The 19,618-nt window shown below is 46.1% G+C and overlaps 2 pseudogenes; both read right to left on the bottom strand.

Moving 5' to 3' along the window:
• Window positions 1–8,223: 8,223 nt before the first annotated feature.
• LOC144169381 (uncharacterized) lies at window positions 8,224–13,384 on the bottom strand (annotated as a pseudogene).
• Window positions 13,385–13,498: 114 nt separating this feature from the next.
• On the bottom strand, window positions 13,499–18,293 carry LOC144168386 (zinc finger MYM-type protein 1-like; annotated as a pseudogene).
• Window positions 18,294–19,618: the final 1,325 nt, after the last annotated feature.

The following is a 19,618-nucleotide window of genomic DNA, read 5'->3' as shown; positions in this document are numbered from 1 at the left end:
AAAATAACCATCATCATCACCAGTTGGTTTGCCCCCAACTTGAAAACACTTCCGAAGCCTCTGCTTGTAATGAATGAATAACTAAAGCTGCGCCTGTTATTCATGAACAGTAGAAGGGGACTGCCTGAGGCCAAAGTACTGTTTTCTGCACCCAATATTAGGAGTACAAGGGGGCTGAGGTAACTGAAATTACGAGGAAGTGCCTCATTCTGGACTTATCTAGCTAACAGCGCAATTGGAGGTGCTCTATGACATGCGACACGTGTGGGTAGCTAAAAATAATGCACAAGAAACTTCATCCTAGGGTGTCTCACAGGTTAATGGGGATGTGGGGCTTCAGAAATCTCATAATGGTGACGTATGCCCATGGGTCCTCCTTCTGTGTCGCTGGAGCACCGCTGGTTTTGGTTTCTTCTCGGATCACCCTTGTATATTGGTCGCGAATGGTCTGCCACGTTTTCTTGCACTCATCAGCTTGCAATGACAAAAGCAGACAAGAAATGTTGTTAGTGAGCTGTGGAAGGAAAAATATTGTTACGTGGCAATATCACGTAAACATATCAAAGAATGGAGTTCAATGCACTGGAAACTGCTGCATGCAAGTTTTTTTTTCCACCCTGTCATGCCTCAGAACCACTAAGTGGTCTCAGTAGGCCTAATTATACATAGGCCTAATAATAACCACACAAAGACCACAGAAGGAAAAGCTTGCTCTGGATTTCAGAAATTGACTGAACGGTTGTTGAGATGTATAATTGCGCATTCTGCTGCCTATTTGTATCGCAGGAACTGGGGAGTACGCGCATGCACGCGCACACGAAATGGCAGTCGCGACACTAACACGTCGCAGCTAGGGAATGTTGATGCTTGTAAAAATTATGTTTATCTTTATTATTTGGGGCATTGGACCACCATGGTCGTAGTTTCTTATTTCACCACGCAGGAATGCCATATATGAAGTGCAAAAAAAAAAACGTATTGAGCACAAAGGCCTTGGTACCGGAGCACGTGAGCATGTATTGTGGATGCTGCTTGCAGTTGGGCTTTCACCACATGTCATGCATTTGAAGTGCTAAACAGTGGTTAAACACTACTATATCAGTATCGCAGCACGTGTGCCAAAAGAGCGTGCCTGGACACCGCGGTAGCATCGTCACTGCGGCTGTCGTGTGGGCGCTCATAACTCGAGAAAAAAACTGAGTAGCAGCGTGCAATGGAGTGCGTCACTCACCTGAATAGCCAAGAAGTTGGCTCAGTTCCTTTCACGCCGCGTTACGCTTGTTGTGTTCTTGTAGTCTTTGACCTTCTTGTCATACAAGAAAGGCAACGTCTTCACGGTGATTATTAGACTTTCCATCTTGTCGGCAGGCCAGTGCTCGGATTTGTTGCGAGACATCGACACAGGGGCTTTCGTGGACAAAGAAGGCATGGTTTTCCAGTCTGTGGAGCTGGGAAGCAAGAATTCTGGCGAGGCTTGACAGCCGTATATATACGCGCATGGGATACGGCAGTGCTCACGTTGCAGACGACGAACTAACAACAAGCTTCACCGAAGGAGTTGCGCATTGACAAGCTTCGCCAAACTATGGTGTCAAAGTATCCTGGTGCCATGCTTCTGCTGCAAGCCGGCCGCCCGCCCCTTGAATTTTGAAACGCAATGCAAAAGGTATGGGGACACTAGAGAAATCTTTGCTCTCGCTGCAGAATTGAAAAGATTTCCTGCAAAACATCGCAATGCCTGTCCTCTGGAATTTTTGCAAACGCAATCTCTGAGGCACACAGCGCTTGCAAAACGGGTGATCGAAGGTCGTCGATGTGCTTCTGCTTGCACCGCATGAGAGACTGCTCGGCAACATGCTTAGTGCACATGGCCATGAGGACTTGCGCCTGGTGCAGCTGGTCAGCATACAAACGCCGCCTTTTTTTGCGGCTGGCCAGGAGAGACGCTTGCAGGAACGTCCTTGAAAACACTTCCGAAGCCTTTGCTTGTAATGAATGAATAACTAAAGCTGCACCTATTATTCATGAACAGTAGGAGGGGACTGCCTGAGGCTAAAGTACTGTATTCTGCACCCAATATTATAGGAATACAGGAGGGCTGAGGTAACTGAAGTTATGAGGAAGTGCCTTGTGCTGGACTTAGCTAACGGCGCAATTGGAGGTGCTCTATGACATCAGACACATGTGGGTAGCTATAAATAATGCACAAGAAATTTCATCCTAGGGTGTCTCACAGGTTAATGGGGGTGTGGGGCTTCAGAAATCTCACAATGGGGACGTATGCTCACGGGTCCTCCTTCTGAGACGCTGGAGCACCGCTGCTTTTGGTTTCTTCACGGATCACCCTTGTATATTGGTCGCGAATGGTCTGCCACTTTTTCTTGCACTCATCAGCTTGCAATGACAAAAGCAGACAAGAAATGTTGTAAGTGAGCTGTGGAAGGGAAATATTGTTACGTGACAATATCACATAACAATATGAAAGAATGGAGTTCAATGCACTGGAAAATGCTGCATGCAAGTTTTTTTTTTCCACCCTGTCATGCCTCAGAACCACAAGGTGGTCTCAGTAGGCCTAATTATACATAGGCCTAATAACCACACAAAGACCACATAAGGCAAAGCTTGCTCTGGATTTCAGAAATTGACTGAACGGCTGTTAAGATGTATAATTGCGCATTCTGCTGCCTATTTGTATCGCAGGAACTGGGCAGTACGCGCATGCATGCGCACACGAAATGGCAGTCGCGGCACTAACACGCTGCAGCTAGGGAATGTTGATGCTTGTAAAAATTTTTCTTATCTTTATTATTTCGGGCATTGGACCACCATGGTCGTAGTTTATTTCACCACGCACGAATGCCATATATGAAGTGAAAAAAAAAAAAAAAAAAAAACATTGAGCACAAAGGCCTCGTTACCGGAACACGTGAGTGCGTATTGTGGCTGCCGCTTGCAGTTGTGCTTTCACCACACGTCTGTTGCAATTCAAGTGCCAAACAACGGTTAAACACTCCTATATCAGTATCGCAGCACATGCGCCGAAAGAGCGTGCCTCGATACCGCGGTAGCATCGTCACTGCGGCTGTCGTGCAGGCGCTCATAACTCGACAACAAAACTGAGTAGCAGCGTGCAATGGAGCGCATCACTCACCTGAATAGCCAAGAAGTTGGCTCAGTTCCTCCCACGCCGCGTTACGCTTGTTCGTGTTCTTGTAGTCTTTGTCCTTCTTGTCATACAAGAAAGGCAACGTCTCCACGGTGATTATTAGACTTTCCATCTTTTCGGCAGGCCAGTGCTCGGATTTGTTGTGAGACATCGACGCAGGGGCTTTCGTGGACGAAGAAGGCATGGTTTTCCAGTCCGTAGAGCAGGGAAGCAAGAATTCCGGCGAGGCTTGACAGCCGTATATATACGCGCATGGGATACGGTGGCGCTCGCGTTGCAGACGATGAACTGGCGGCATTGACGACAAGCTTCGCCGAAGCAGATGATGGAGTTGCGCAACGGCAAGCTTCGCCAAACTATGGTGTCGAAGATTGTGTACGGTGTGCTTTCACTCGCATAGCAATAACATTTTCGTTATTTGAACATACCTGATGTGTTCATGAGATAACCAACAGTCACAAAAATAAATGCACCAAGAAAATTTCTTGACACCAGGGAAGATAGCTGATTTCCCAACAGGACGCAAAACAGCGCTGGAACAGATCAACAGGCTTAAAAGTGAATGCCTTCATGCTGAGTACGATGCACGCACGTCAATTTGAACAAGCAAGGTTAATCTGGGAGAAATGGTTAAAATCACGCGTGCTTGAACAGCAAGAACGGATCTGCATCAGGTGGTCGCAGAACTTTTTAAAGGCCAATTTTCCCGCAGTTTTGAATGGACATAATATTTCCCCAGTTGAAAAAATAACTGTATGAGGATTAAAATTCCTCAAATGTACCAATAAGGCCAGCTCATTCGGCACCTGCAACTCTATGCGGAAATTTGTTTCATTGTACACATAATGCACACAAAATTGTACAAAAAATGGATCTCGCGGAAGAGAAACAGCAGTGCAGAGTAGGGCGCTGCCGCAAGTGCAATACGAGCCACCTCAAGAGTTCAAAGCACCGATGGGGATGAACGGGAGGCTCCTGGCGATGGTGAGCGAGCGGAATGAGCTTCGCAGGATGGGCTGGTCAAGTGGTGACGCGAGCGGCCGCAAAGTTCGACAGATTTCAGCAGCAGATCAACAGGAAGCTGCACGAAGCTTTCGCCTAAAATTCTAAGCATCGTCGGTCTTTTTGTTGCGGCTGTGGCTGCACATGTTCCACTTTTGTTTCCCACAGTTGCTTTTGACAACTATGCATTGAACTTTTTCTTTTTGTTAGCCTTTATTTTTTGCATTAATTTTTGTTTCTCTTTTCGTAGATGCGATTGGTTCAACTGAACATTATTTTTCCCTTATGCAATGCCTTCACTCTTTTAAGGTGACAATAAATGGCATGAGTTTATAGTTATTTTGTAGCATTGCTGACTAGTTCAATTCATCGTTATTTGACACCTTGTGTAATGCCTGTTCTTCAACGCCTGTAGTGCACTAGAGACGATTTGAAAATGGCATTATTTGCAGCACGCCCCTTGATGTCCTTATCCTCATCTCAATATCCCCATATCCCCACCCCATCCAAATCGCTTCATCTGGCACTGCCCAAATTTTATAGCTTTTGCACATTTACTCCTGTACTCCTTACCACGACAACACAATTCACATCAACCCCACATTATTGTCACACAATAACATCTGTGACACTAGAGAGTTACAGCACAGTGGAGAACTGGCCCTGGTACGGTACCCAGTACACCTGCGCATGCGCACCAGGTTTTCTTCACCTGCACACACGCAGCAGCGTTTGTTGCCTGTCGGGTTCTGTACCGGGACTGGTTGTTCACTATACTATAGCTCTATATTACCATTTATGCCACGAAAACTGGCCTAGTGTGGGCCATCTAGCATTGGTCTACACGATTCACAAATTATGCCTCTTTAAGACGTCTTCCATTACAACTGAACCCCGCTCCCCTCCCTACCCGTCCCTGCAGGCCGCAGGCCTTCATTGGTATATGCTTGAAACAACAGCAGCATATTACGGAAAAATGAAGACAATGAGTGAAGAAGGGAACATGCTATCACCAACACTACCTATAGAAGGAAAGTGTGTCATTAAAGGCATTCTACGCAGAGCCACCGGCAAGGGTGCTGTACATAAATATTTTGTGTGGGCTGGACTTGCGATTGCGAGGTTGTGCTCCTGGTTGGCATAATTGATGCCCTGAAAGCAAGTATGAAAGTGCCAGGCTACTCTACATGGCGGTGCGGCGCTACTTCAATGCATGTGATGTGTGGAAAACTTCATGGCCTGCTTCGTCTCAAAGGCCGTGCGCTCGAATGGCACCTGCCATAGCTGGATGTTCAACACACCACACAGACCACCTGGAACCCAGAGGTGCTTAACAACAAGGCTGCTGGCACTGCACTTTCTGCACTGACATTTACCCTACCTAGGACTGAGAAGTTGTGAGCAAACGAGAAGTATGTACATGATCGTGAAGAGTGATGAAAAAGAATTATTATCCACGCTACTTGCCTGATTTAGGAAAAAGATTTTCAACCACCTTTGTCACGATAGTGGACACAACACAGTAAGTTAGCAAAGACTTGCAAATATCACAAGCTTTCATGCAGACCACCTGAGGCTGCTCTGAAATCTCCTCTATCCAAATGCCAGAGAGCCCACTGCCAACCTTTGGCAAACCATGATTCCACATTGATGAATCACTGAACACTCATGTCAGAGGCTTCCACACAGTTGTCTGTATGCAACGACGTCAACATTGCCTTTTTTGTCACACTGCAGCCACAGAGCGGGCATGTACAGCGGCAAAGTGAAGAATCCAACAATCCCCGAAACGGGCTTGTTAACCATACAACTGAAGAGCAGGAGCGTCCCGTTTCAACACTTCTAGTTTCAAAGAGTGCAGTCACAAACACAAGATCAAATCAGCACAGAAAATGGAAGCTCAGGCACAAAACCGCAATGGAATGAATGGGTGCTAGGCATGAGCTGTGCATTACCACTAGGGAATGTTTCCAAAAATGAAGAGCTCAGCCAGTTTTGGGAAAAGGAACTATGCTGAATGCTTTTCAGACGCATGCACAGAAACAACTGAAACAGGCACGAACACGATCTAACCGATGTACGGTTCCCTGACTCATGATTGCCCGCTATTTCCCCCTTTCCTAAGGACAAGATTTTGGTGCATTTTTGTTGCTCGTCATAACAAGACTGACCGGGAAGGGACATCGTTCATGCAAGCACTGCTAAAAAACGAAGTGGCTTGTTACCTGTGACTGACTGGGGCAATTAAATTCAGCGCGACTATGAGAGTATCGTTATTTTATTTATGTCACATTCAACCCACATGCTTTCCCTGCGTGCCTCCATCAGCATTATCTTCGTGTGCCGGAGCTGTGGAAAGAAAGAAAAGAAGCAGAGGCGGAACATGCTAGGCAGAGTTGGGGTTGTGGGTGCAGTTCCTAGGCAACAGCTTCATGCTTTTCAAGGTGAAAATAAATGAATTGAGAGAGAGCTTTAATGAATGCTAAAGACATTAGCTTCGCAAACGGCGGGGCTTGGTACGTCAGATGGGGGTGAACACAGTGAGGCAGAGAAAAAAAAATGGGGGAAGTAGTATGTATAAACAATGAATAAAAGGAAGATTGAAATGAAATAAGAAAGGAATGTAGAGAAAATATTGCAGTATCAGGAGAAAAGATCTGGGAATCTCAAGGTAATAGAAGCTTGACCAATCCCGAGTGAGATAAAAAAACCTCGAAAGCACCAGCCTTTGTCCCTAGTGCCGTGCCAGCGTGACTGCCACGGTCCGAAAAAGTGATTCGGTTCTGAAAAGTTTCCTCATAGCAATCGCACAAACGTGTTTTGCTGTTTTGCGTGGGGTTGCGTGCTGCGGGCAGTAGCACAAGAGAGGAGGGAGAGCCAAATAGTCAGTCTGTCCAGACTCTGCGTAAGCCTTTTGGAAGGGAGTGTTCTTTTTGGGGAGTAATTTCTTTTGGGTGCTTTCCTCTAATCTTCTCGTGCTCCACGATGCTAGAGCCTTAAGCACGTGGACAAAAGGCAGAAAGTTAAGTTTGCAAAAAAAAAAGTGAGTGGGAGAAAAATGAGAATCGAGCAAATAGTGTGTGTAAGCTTCAAAAAGCTCAATGTCATCAGTGATTGCCTCTACTGGGGTTGGTACACACGTGTTCATTTTTTTAAGGGTGACGATGTAACCACGTGTTAAGCTTCTTTGCACAACTTCAACGTTGTGCAGAGAGAGAGAGAGAAGTGATTTGGTGGAAGAAAGGAAAGGAAAGTGCACTGGGGATATTATTGAGCTCACTAGGGAGCTCACCTGCATACAACCCAGTGTGGTGGGGAGGGGAATAAAAGACTTGGGAGGAGGCTAGGGGTGGAATAGAAAAGGTGTGAAAGAGAAAGACAGGAAGAAAAAAGAGAGAGAGAGAAGAGAAGAAAAAAAAAAGAAAAGAGGGGGGGTGGGGCATTACACAGGCGACAGCGGCACGAGTGTTCGGCGCGAGTGTTTGTTCAGTAGCCTCAGCTACAGGCGCTGGGTTAGTCCAGTGGCCTCGAGGAATGCCAGGAGGTGGCTGAACACTTGACGACGGGAGCTGGCAGGACCCGTCGGGAACAGCAGGTCCTGCAGGTTGTGTCTGGGCCGTCCGAGACACTGGAGTGCAGCCTGCAGCACTGCTCTGTGTGCTGCGTGCTCGGGGCATGCAAGCAGTCAACCCAAGGGGGCATGCTATGCAGTGAAGCTAGAAGGTTTGAATGTCGCGTGCCGGAGCCAACTTCCACAGCTGTTTTATTGCCAAATCTTGATCACTGGAAAAGGGATTCTTGGAATGATACTTGGAATTGGAAATCGCACACCTCTACTTTATTCTCTTATGCTTTGCGGGCAGATGAACACTCTGGGAGGCAGATAAAGAATTCTTTCATGTAAAAAAAGAAAGAACGGAAGAGGCAGTTTTGGCCTTAGTAAATATCATTTAATCAGTGGAGGGAACAGAAATATTCTTCCAATGCCAGAGCCAGGTGGTCTGTGCGGTAGTGAGCAATGCTGTTAAATTTTTCTGTTAGGCTACGGCCTGAGGCCCGCTTCACTTTAAATTGATTTGATGAGCTCTGTGGCATGCTGAGTGTAGTTATTGCTTCAGGTGCTTCAGGAAGTTCCAGTTGTGCTTCTGAAGGGCTTAGTCTTCTTTCTCGGGCTTCATTGTTGGACGTGCCTGCTAGAGCTACATAAGGCCCGTTGAGGTAGCTTGAGGGAAGCTGTAGAAATGAAGTTCTACCGAACCTAAAAACTGCACAGAAATGTTTGCGGGGAAATTTCGTTATTTTAAAGTCCATGCAGGTGCATCCTGGCTGCAACATATCGACTGTGTGGCAGCCAGAGACTTGTGAGTGCACCTGGTATTGTCCAGCTGCACATGCGACATTCAGGTCGGCCTCCTCGTATTCCATTGCTGCATCATGTGTTTGATGAACGCGGGTGGCCTGGTGTACAAGTAGTCAGGAGTATCATCACTATACGCCCTGTATGATGATGATGATCGCATCACACACCTGCTGTACTCTTGTTGTCGCTTTGGTAGAAATTTTTGTACTGGGGCAGAAATCAAGGTAGTCAAAGATGTCTTCTTTCCCTGGTTGCTATTGAGGTACTTGTGCTTCAGAACTTTGTTCTGTGCCTCTGCGCCGTTATTTGTGGTGATTACGACATTGAAGTTGAGCCTGTACACCCTCACCCACATTTCTTTGATGGCCAGCCATTGGCATTCAATGTACGCTCTCAGCTTACTGTTCATCCAGTGTTCGGAAGATTTAAGGTCACATATATTATGTTCCATGTCCTCTTCTGTAGATGAATTGGCAATCCTTCTCAATGAAGTGAGTACAGCACCCTTTGACAGCACACCGCTGTCTGTCCTCTTGAGCCATCGATCTTGATCTTGCTCCCTGTGAAAGTCGCAAAGCACAACTTTGCTTTCAGGAAAGCTCTTGTTCAACATATTTATTTTGGCATGGCTGTAGTCCACCGTCCAGTAAGTACTCTGGACTAAAGTCGGGATTCCATTGCTTGAACACTTCTAGTGCTTCAGATATGCACGTTGCCGTTTCTAACTGCGGGACAAAAACACCGACGGTCAAGTACCGATGGGGCGTCTTTACGACAATCAGGAAAAGCGGCAACGCATAGCGCGTTGTTTTATTGGTAGCGTCCAGACACAGTGTTCTACAGGTTTCATGGACACCGCTCCGACATGGTGATGATGTAACTCGAAAGCTCAGTGCAACCTGTTTGCACACAACAGATAACACTCGATAAGGTGAAACAGTGTCTGAAAGTGTTATGTTACAATCAATGCTGTGCCTGAGAGGGATGGTCAGCATCTCTTCTGCACACAAGGGCTCACGGCACAAAAATGACCTCATGTCCTTTTCGGCAAGCTGCAGCAGTTCTTCAATAATTTGGTAGTAACTGAAGAACATGGTAGAGTCAGGGTCTTTTTTTATGGCTTGGAACTGCGATGACTGGAGTAAAACAGGTAAAACTACAGGAGCACTGTCCTTGCTTTTGATGAAACAAATTGTTCTATAATGCCAGCAAAGTTCTTTTTTTTTTTTTTTTTTCAGTTTCTTCCCTTTCCACACTCAGCAAAGCGAGATCAGAAAGTCTTTTTCGGCCCATTGTGACCTGCAAATAGCAAAGTATCAATTTCAGCTTGCTGAAGGACCTGCCACAGCCAGCGATGGTAACTGCTATGGTTTACATTATCTGAATGGCGGGGCGAAGGTTGGGAAATGCGCTGCTATCTCCATACTGTTCCATAAATTTCGGAAGTTCTTCACGTCTTGACATTGTCTGGTCAACCCGCTGTGAAAGCAGCTGTCGGCAACCTAATATCTCTTCATAGAGGTGCTGCACGTCAATGTCGGAATGCTAAAACTCGCCAAAGGTGTAGCAATTTGTTTTTAGTTCATTCTTGTCATTGCAGTAGCACAGCTTGTTGATGTTCAGGAAAAAGCCAAACTTTACATCGGTGTCTCGCAGGTGAGTAAACCTCTTGTCAATTTCAAAATGAAGACTGTTTAGTGTGGATTTCATGACCCTTTCTATTTCCTGCTTAGCCGTTACCTATTCTTTCAACTTTTCTCCAGGCATCTGTTTTTTTTTTTTATCGTCTCGAACGCCTTTCAACACTGACATCCCATGCCTCACAGAGACCAAGCCCTTCGTCGAGTGACTCTTTCACTGGTGTTTCCCTTTCGTCATGGAAGTCATGCCTGAGAGCTTTGATGTCTAAGGCAGCCTCGTGAAAGTTCATTTTTGAATCTTGCAACCTTTTTTGAACACGATCTATGCGAACCAGTATCTTGTTCCAAAAGCCGGACAAAATAAAAAAATAACATCCGCTTGTGCAATAGTGCGGCATCACTTTTCATTTCGCTTGTTTATTTGTCATTTGCCATTCCTTTGGGAACGAGCTCAAGGTATCTCTTGACTGGCTTCACTGCTTCAACTCTTGCACACTGTCTCATCCCCAACTCTGACTTGGCAACAATAGGCACCGCGTCCTTCAGTTTCTCTCAACGGTGCGTTGAGCCAGAGAAAAATAACACGTAAAGTGCTTCAGTGGTCTCCAAAATGGTTGTCATCCGGAGCCTGAAGGAGGTTCCTGTTTGTCCTATATATTGCATTCCACACACATTGCATTCAACCAAGTGAATCACATTAAAAGTGTCCCACGTCAAGTTCCCGCGAATTTTGTACTCTGATTTGGAGCTAGCAGTGTTTGTCTGCTGCATTGTCTTGCAGATAAGGCACCGCGATTTCGGGCATGGCCGGCACTCATGATGAGGGTACAATGAACATGTTCTTGAGTTCACGAGTGCGTCTTTGAGGTTCCGGGATTGTCGCGCCTTTTGAGGCGTTCGCTTTCTTCAAGAATGTTGTAGTGCCGCTTGAAGATGTTCTTTACGTTGGGAAAGTTCGCACAATGTTTGTTGGAGGTCACATTGTGGGGGACGGTTCGCAATTAGGTCCACGCATTTGAGTGCTTTGGCCTTTTTTTATGGCGTCACCGGTTACACGTGCTGGGTACCCTTGCTCCTCCAGCATGATTTTTAAATTTTTGACATTAGTAGTGAAATTATCTGCTTTCGAGCAGATTCGTTTGAAACGGTGGGCGTGGCTATAAGGAATGCTATTCTTACGACAACGTAGCTGGTCGCTTTGGTAAAGAAGACTTTGCTGGCGATCCGTTGGCTTCCGATACAGCTGTGTCGAGAGTTCACCGTTTTTGATTTTCACGGTCACATCCAAGAAGTTTATGCTCTCTTGAGAGCAGGTGTGAGTAAAATTAATGTACGGGTGTGCAGAATTGCAACAGTCTATGAAGTGAAGGAGCTCATCCTCAATGTAGGTCCAAATAAAAAGATATCGTCATTGTACCTCCTGTACAGGAAGGGTTTTGAGTGGGATTGAGACGGGAATGTGGCCTCTAGCTGCCCCATAATTGGCGTATAGCTTTGCACCATCTTGGTTCCCGTGGCAGTTCTGCTAACTTGCCTAAAGTACTCATTGTTAAATTCAAATGAATTCAGTTCTAAGACGAGTGCCACTAATCTCGCAACTCCATGGCAGTCTGAGGTGTCTAGTTGTTTATGGAGTGCATAGGCATGCGCAGGAGTTTTCATTAGGGGAGGCGAGGTTTCCCTATAGCGCCCCCCCCCCCTCTCCCTCTCTATCAATGCACTCCCACTGATGTCCTTCCGCTCATATCGTAGTGCTGAGACGAGATGTTGTCACGGCATGGCCTGTTGCACGCGCACGGCCACAAAGAACAAAAGAACGAAAGAACGTGGAGCAACTCACCAACCAACAGCGCCCAGCCAACTACGCCATGTGCTGAAGAAGAAGAAGGAAGTCTACCGGCGGCGCGAGAGAGAGCTCGGTGGCAGCGGCACTAGGACGTTCGTTTTAGTGAGGCACAAGTTCGCCTTTTAATAACCTGTTTGTCCTTTTACCGCCAACATCATCTTCTTGAGTTTGTGCCTCGCTACAATAAGGTTATGAAATGTTTATTTCAAAAATATTGAATTGTAACATATACAAAATATTATTAAGCAGTTGGTTTCACTTTCTTGCGAAACGTCCGCAAAGAAAGGCAGTCCCTGCGCGGCTGAGGCGTCAGTGACACAACGCGCGTACAAAGAATTTTTGTTCTTTCTAAACCACAGAAAGATACGACACATATGCCATCTTTAACAGCACAGAATATTTAAAAATATTGCCTCAACGTGACTCTGCTAGTGTGGAAAATATAGTACAGTGAAATCTCGATATAACGAACTTCAGGGGACCGTGGAAAATTGCTTGTTATTCTGAAAGGTCGTTATAGTGAAAATCGCAAAATTTAAGAAAACAAATAGTATTTCAATGCCTAAAACGACCTACGTGTACAGCAGTGTATCCTTGGAGTCATTTTTCACAAAAAAAATGCGCTAGTGTTCATGAAACAATGCACATTTATTTAAATTTGTTGGCGATTTTCATTTAGTGCGAGTAGCACAAGCTTCCTAGCACGAAGGACTCAAACTCTTACACATTCCTGGGGAGTGAATCAGTGGCCGTGCGGTTTTTCCCTGGACATGTGCGGAGTTTTTGTATGCTGTCCACCACATCCGCAGTCGTCGCGTGCTTGTCGTAGTCTTCGAGTGCTGCTGCGGCACCCTCAGAGGCATCGTTGTTCATGCCATCCTCGCTGCCATCTTCACTTCATTCTGAACGCTCACGGTCTGGGCAATGTCCTCTGTTGTCAGCTCCGCTGATGTCCGTGAAGATCCAGCAAGCCACGTGAGCAGCGGCGGAACGTAGAAAAAGCTGGGGTGAGCGCGAATAGCGCGGCCGCGGCTTTCGGGACGGAGAAGGCTACCCATGCTTCATTTTTTCTCTTCTCCTCACCTTTTTTCTCCCTCTTGCATCGGCTGCCGCATTCCGCGGAGCAAGTTGCAAGACATCCTCTTCTTCGCTGCGCTTTGCCGTGTCGTCTACTAGCACACTGCCCCGGTTGCCGCGATTGTTTAACGGACTTCTAAGGCCTCGAAAATATGAGTTCGTAGTACTGAGCTGTTGTTAACATGGCACGGAACTAAATAAAACGATCGTTATTTTGAAACGTTCGCTATTCTGAAGTACGTTGTAGTGAAATAATTTTACATTAAAACTATAAGCAGTCGGCGGGGGATTTCTTAAACGCTCATTAATCTGAAAAGTTCGTTAATGTGGTGTTCGTTGTACCGAGGTTTGACTGTATACATACAGGGCAAACGCATGGGTGCACCTACACATGGCGAAAGCTGTCATATGGCGTCTGCAACGTTCATGCAGAGGACGAAAAACGCCACCCAATACACACCGTAATGGCAACGCGTAAAAGCATGAGAATATGCCGCAGATTAAAAATACGAGAAACAGCAAGTTACAATATTTAGTAATGATTGAAGATAAACGCTATGACATGCCATTTTTTTTTTCTGAGCATCCAAATGTACAGTTGATAATTTTACTTTCTGGTGCTTGATAGAAACATGTAATGCAGTTGAACCTCGATATAACGAACCTCGATTTAACGAAATTCGCGATATAACGAATTTTTTCAAGTTTTCTATCAAAAGTTTGCGAAATCCTTGTATTGTTATCTCGATTTTACGAAGTAAGTTTGTGTGGCACTTTCGATTTAACGAAGTTACGGCGAGAAAGGAAGAACGAAATTCCGGTCGAGGCACGTTTTATTTTGCCTCTCAGAGCCTACATTGAAAACATAAAGTATTCACATTAACTCTTAAAAGGCTAAAATGAAAGAAAAGCGGTGAATTATGCGGTTGACAACAATTAAAACCGATGAAAGAGGCTGCTCAAAAACTGCTAGCGGTTATGGACGGTTTAATAGTGCGGCCACCATTTTGACATCTCCATCGTTGCCTACGCCAGCGCCCTCTATGCTTAGGCTGCCGAAGCCTACTTTAAGTGTTTTTTCTACGTGTCCTTGCTCACGGTGCTGCTGGTCTAGGTTGTGCTCGCTGATAACCACTAATATTTTGTTCGTCCATCATTAGATGAGTCTTATAAGCAGCATGAGCACCCCAAGGGAAAGAAAAGTGTTCCGAACAAGAGCCTGAGGAAGTGTCGGTGAAACCGAAGGCCACCGAAGTGATGGATGCCATCAACGTTCTGCGGAGCATACGAGCGTCACGTCACGTAAAGCCCACCCTGGTCAAGAAACGCAAAGCACTGCTTATGGACTTCTTCACTATGGCTTGAACATCGAGTGCTGGTGGCAACAAATTGCTCTCCGAACGTGGTCAAAACGTATTCATTAGACAGCTGCGATGCGGAGAAATCAGTTTCTTTAGGGCTCAGCGGGCATAAAAGTAATTGCTTAATCAAATTTGGCCAGAAGATATTTAATGTAAGCTTTCCGCTTTAGCGGGAGCACGTAAGCGCTGCTCCACAAAGTGAAGCGGTCCGTGTGTACTCCGCTCAACTCATGGCTTTATCTCGAGTGTCGTGGTTGCATCACGCGCCCATGCTGCAGAGCCTTTGTGCATGAAAAAAGTCTTTCGAAAGCTTTATAGCACCCTTCCGCTGTTGGCCCGACGCACCCCTCAACGCCTAAGCCTACTACTGAACGGACGAAAAGAGGCGCAACTTGGAACCAGCACTTCGCCGGGGTGAAGTTCACGGGGCATGGACGCGGGTTCATTTGACTAACAGCAGCGTTTAGTAGTGACTGAAATGAAAAAAAGAAAAAGTGAAAACCTAGTCTGCTATCATATCGTTGCGGAAAAAGCACCGGTTTTACGACGACACGAACTACTGTTGGCTATCCGAATTCCATTGCCTAAATGTTGAAGCTCTTAATTCACACAATTTTCGCGGCCAGTTTTAGTACAAATTTTGCTTTAAGTGGAGAGGTAACTACATAGCAGTTGTTTCTGAGCGATGGGCAAGGTTTTGAAACATCAATAACTGGTTAAATTAACTGTAAAATTGAAACCTCGATTTTACAAAATTCTCGATTAAACAAAATTTTCATCCGCAAGTACGACTTCGTTATATCGAGGTTTAATTGTAGAAACAAAGGTTATAATTACTTTTTTCGCACAAGATAACACGCACGCATTACGTCATGCTCAACAAACATTATACAAACTAATGGACATGTTATGTGGTGTTAAAAATATTTTATGACTAGATTACTGAAAATGTAGCACGGGGGAGATATAGTACTTTTCACCAATCGTGAAAAGTCTAAATTAAAAATCTACGTGATTTTGTCGCGAACTGTTCGATGACTGACTCAGAACTTGTTGACAATGCAATCTGTTGCTCAACAAACGGTAAAAGCAGCCACCGAAACCGGTCATGACTCATAGTTGATCTCGGCTTTGTTTTCACAATGGCGAGCTTCGAAAACGTCCGCTCGCATGAGCAGCTAGTGACAGGGACAACTGCAAAGCCTTTAAGGATTTTAAAAAAAGTCCTTATAAACTAACGCTCCTAGGCAGTTTTGTTGCAACCAGTCTAGCCATTCATTACAGTCACCGAGCTTTATGTGCTCTGTGCTAACCTCTGCCTTCAGTAAGCGGAGCTCAGCCTGCAAGCTGTCGGACTCAACGTCAAAATGCTTGGTGACAACGTCTATCTCCTCGTCATTGGCAGTGAGGCGCAGAATGTTATTATCGCAGATTTGAAAACTACGGTCTCCTGCGCGAGTCTTGCCTCAATTCCTTCAACGAAAGCATCAAGCATGGGGTAAATAACGCTGACACGGAGTTCTTCCTCCTTTGTTTCGTGAAAAAACTGAGTGGCGAAGTTCACGTCTGCGCGTCTAGACACTTTCCTTTGTCTCACAGCAGGAATAATGATCCCGCGACTCTGGCATATCTCTGTGGCACCTTGAAACACCCTTGTAAATGCACTCTCGTCCAGCCTCATTTCCTTGAGAGCTTCTTGGAGATTTTTCACTCCCTGGAACGCAGTAAGAAGATTTATTTTTGGGTCCTGGAGCATGCGGCTAACCTCGAGGACCATCTGCAGCACAGGATGGGCCATTTCCATACAGAATTGAAACTGGAAGCTTTCCAGTTGCGCGAAAAGTCCTTTTTCTTTTGCTCGCGTTTCCGAATGTTGTGCGTTTTCCATGATTTCCTTTACGGCGTCTACCAAGGCGCAGTAGTTATCCCGCACTGCTTTGACAGCTTCTGCCCAGCACAAGCCCATCTGGTTGTGGACAAGGATTTTAGCGTCAGACGTGTGCCTAACGCCGAAGATATATGCTCAAAAATTGTGTGATGCACTGGGCTAGATTCTATGAAGTTGTATGCTAGCTGCAAGGTGCCGAAGAAATCAAAAAGAATTTTGTTCTCGGCCCTTGATAAGCAGGCATCAACGAGAGCCAGATTCAAACAGTGAGCGTAACAATGGACGTATAATATTCTGTTGTTTTTCTCTTTGCATTTCGCTTGCACCCCTGAAATGTGCCGTGACATGGCAGCAGCGCCATCGAAGCAGAGTTCACTGATGTCATTCATCGTGATTTTGGGAACTCCTAGAACTCGCTGCAGTGCCAAGAATATTGAGTTGCTGTCAACACTAAGAAGTCGCTCTAGTGCGGTGAACACTTCTATCCTCACTGAAGTACCTTATTACAACAGACAACTGCTCGTGGTGTTCACAGTCACTAGTCTCATCGCATATGAGAGGCAGTCTTGCCTTCCAGGCAGTGAATAATCGATTGCATCATCGCAGCATGCATTGCCTCAATGAGATCGTTCTGCGTTCTGTTGCTGGTGTACAAAAGATATTCCGGTCCAGAATCAAGGTGAGCTTGCAAGGCAGGATCACATTGCTTCATGAGATGAACCATCTCTAGGAACAAACCTTTTTCCGTGCTTTCCTCGCTTTCGTTATGGCCTCTAAAGGGCCTGCCACTCTTCGCGAGTAGCATTACAGTGTCAACAAAGCGCTGCAAAAGTTCTTGGCTTCTTTTTCGTTTTTCTTCTCTCAAAACGACACGCATCTCGTGATTCTCATTTAGCTGTTCACCTACAGATTTGCATTTTTTGTAAGAGTTCCATCCAGCACAGGATGCTATTTAAGTGACTGCTGGACTTTTCATGACGCCTGAACTTCTCTACGGCTTTCTTCCATCTGTTGAAGCCCACGGAGACGAATGCTGGATCTGAATGACCCTTTCACACTGAACTCTGCTGCGGAAAAGCGCGACAGTGGAAGCAAAACGCAGCGTCTTTCTCTATGCTATATTCCAGCCAGTTAAACTCATCGTACCAGCGCGCGCAAAACTTTCGCGTTCCGTTTGCCGTTTGTCTCTGCGGGTAGCAGTTCAAACGCAGCTGAATAGGACCATGCACAAGCCTGGTGTGCATAAGTGCGTGGCCCACAACCGACCAGGCATGAAACCCTGGGCGTGTCTTAAAGCCAGCAAGGCGCACCGGGCAAAGCACTGCTGATGCCGACACAAGCTCTTGCCTGGTGAGGGCTATGGGTCACAAACACTATTAAGGATTCAAGCAGCATTCACGACAACTGCAAACAGACAAAACCTGTTGCATCCTGGTGCCATGCCACTGCTGCAAGCCAGCCGGCCGCCCCTTGAATTCTTAAACGCAATGCACGGAACCACCGACCGACCTTCAAACGGCTCTAGTGCGTGGCCCACAACCGACCAGGCACGAAACCCAGGGCATGCGTCCTAACCAGCTAGGCGCACCGGGCAAAGCACTGCTGATGCCGACTCAAGCTTTTGCCTGGTGAGGGCTATGGGTCACAAACACTATTAAGGATTCAAGCAGCCTACACGACAACTGCAAACAGACAACACCTGTTGCATCCTGGTGCTATGCCACTGCTGCAAGCCGGCCGCCCACCCCTTGAATTCTTAACTGCAATGCAAGAGGTACGGGGACACTAGAGAAATCTTTGCTTTCACTGCAGAATTGATACGATTTCCTGCAGAACATCGCAATGCCTGTCCTGAAATTTTCGCAAACGCAATGTCCGAGGCACACAGCGCTTGCAAAACGGGTGATCGAAGGTTGTCGATGTGCTTCTGCTTGCACCGCATGAGAGACTGCTCGACAACATGCTTAGTGCACATGGCCACAAGGACTTGTGCCTGGTGCAGCTGGTTAGTATACAAACGCCGCCTCTTTTGCGGCTGGCCAGAAAAGAGGCTTGCAGGAGACTGGCGTCTCTGGGACGTCCCTGGAATGGGCGAGGCTTGCACAGAACAGCCGGCTGGAACCTGCTGTGAAGGGCAAATAAAATAATGGACAATCACAGCTTCCTGTGCTGGGCCACATAACATTTGGTGGTTGAAATGCATTAGTGATGTAGGGTAAGCATGGTGACATAAAGCAAGATTTTAACTTCCGGAATGTCGCCTCCATGCTGAACTTCATTTGATCTCTTTTGCCTTATCACAACCAATTGTTAATGTGATTGGAAGTTACTACATACACTTTGTGGAACTTGGGACTGCAGGTTGTCGTCATCGTATCAATGACGTCTCTGGTCCCAGGTTCGCCAGCACTGTTCACCACATCACAGTCCTGATCCTCAGTGAACGTCCTAGATACCAGGTCTGACTCGTTGTCGACTGGGTCCCAGTGGCCCATGCAGTCAGCGGCCTCCAGCTGTTGAGACCCGCCTTGTAAATACGCAGCATCAAGAATGACACCTGTGCAATAGTGGAGGCAAAAGTATGCGCTGTTTTAGTTGCATCACATAAAAGGTTGGTCAGGATGTGGCAGATGTGTTTGTATACATACCTTCAGCCACGCTTCGTGCCGTCTCCATTGCAACCGCAGCCTGTTTCCCCAGCAGCTCGCGCCTCGTTGTAAGCTTTTCTCCTTGAAATAAGAAAGAGAGCAAGAGAGCATCAAGCACACTCTTTCAGAAAGGAACAGCTCCAACGTAGTCTGAATGTGTTCACAGTTGTACTCAGGGCTCCAGAAGGGGATTCAGCCAACTCCTGGTCTTGGCACGTTTAAACAAGTTATGGCTCAAAAAAAAAAAGAAAAAAATATGAAGAACTTACTAGAGTGGTCTAAAGTATGAGGCTTAATGCGGCCGAGTCATTTAGCCAGAAAATACGACCCGTCTGGCAAGTTTAATCTGCTGAATTCCCAATGTGCCTTTTTTTTTTCTTTGTGAAATTTGTCTCTGACACATTACTACTACTAAAGTTTTGCTGCTCTTGTAAGGACGAGTAGATGCTTTCCTTGTTGCAGTTTTACTCAGAATGTCGATTGCATCGTACATGGAAGCACTTGCAAGTGCAGTTTGAGTGCCACGCAAAGGTAACGATTGCTCCTCCATAACTTACGAGAATGATAAATTGTAATGATTATTTTATGCAGGATGTTTCAAATGGCACTGTGCAGTTATGTAAAAAT

Source organism: Haemaphysalis longicornis, unplaced genomic scaffold (genome assembly GCF_048455015.1).
Source record: "Haemaphysalis longicornis isolate Haplotype H1 unplaced genomic scaffold, Haemaphysalis longicornis Haplotype H1 scaffold_2, whole genome shotgun sequence".
NCBI lineage: Eukaryota > Metazoa > Arthropoda > Arachnida > Ixodida > Ixodidae > Haemaphysalis > Haemaphysalis longicornis.
This window is presented reverse-complemented; position numbering and strand designations above follow the sequence as displayed.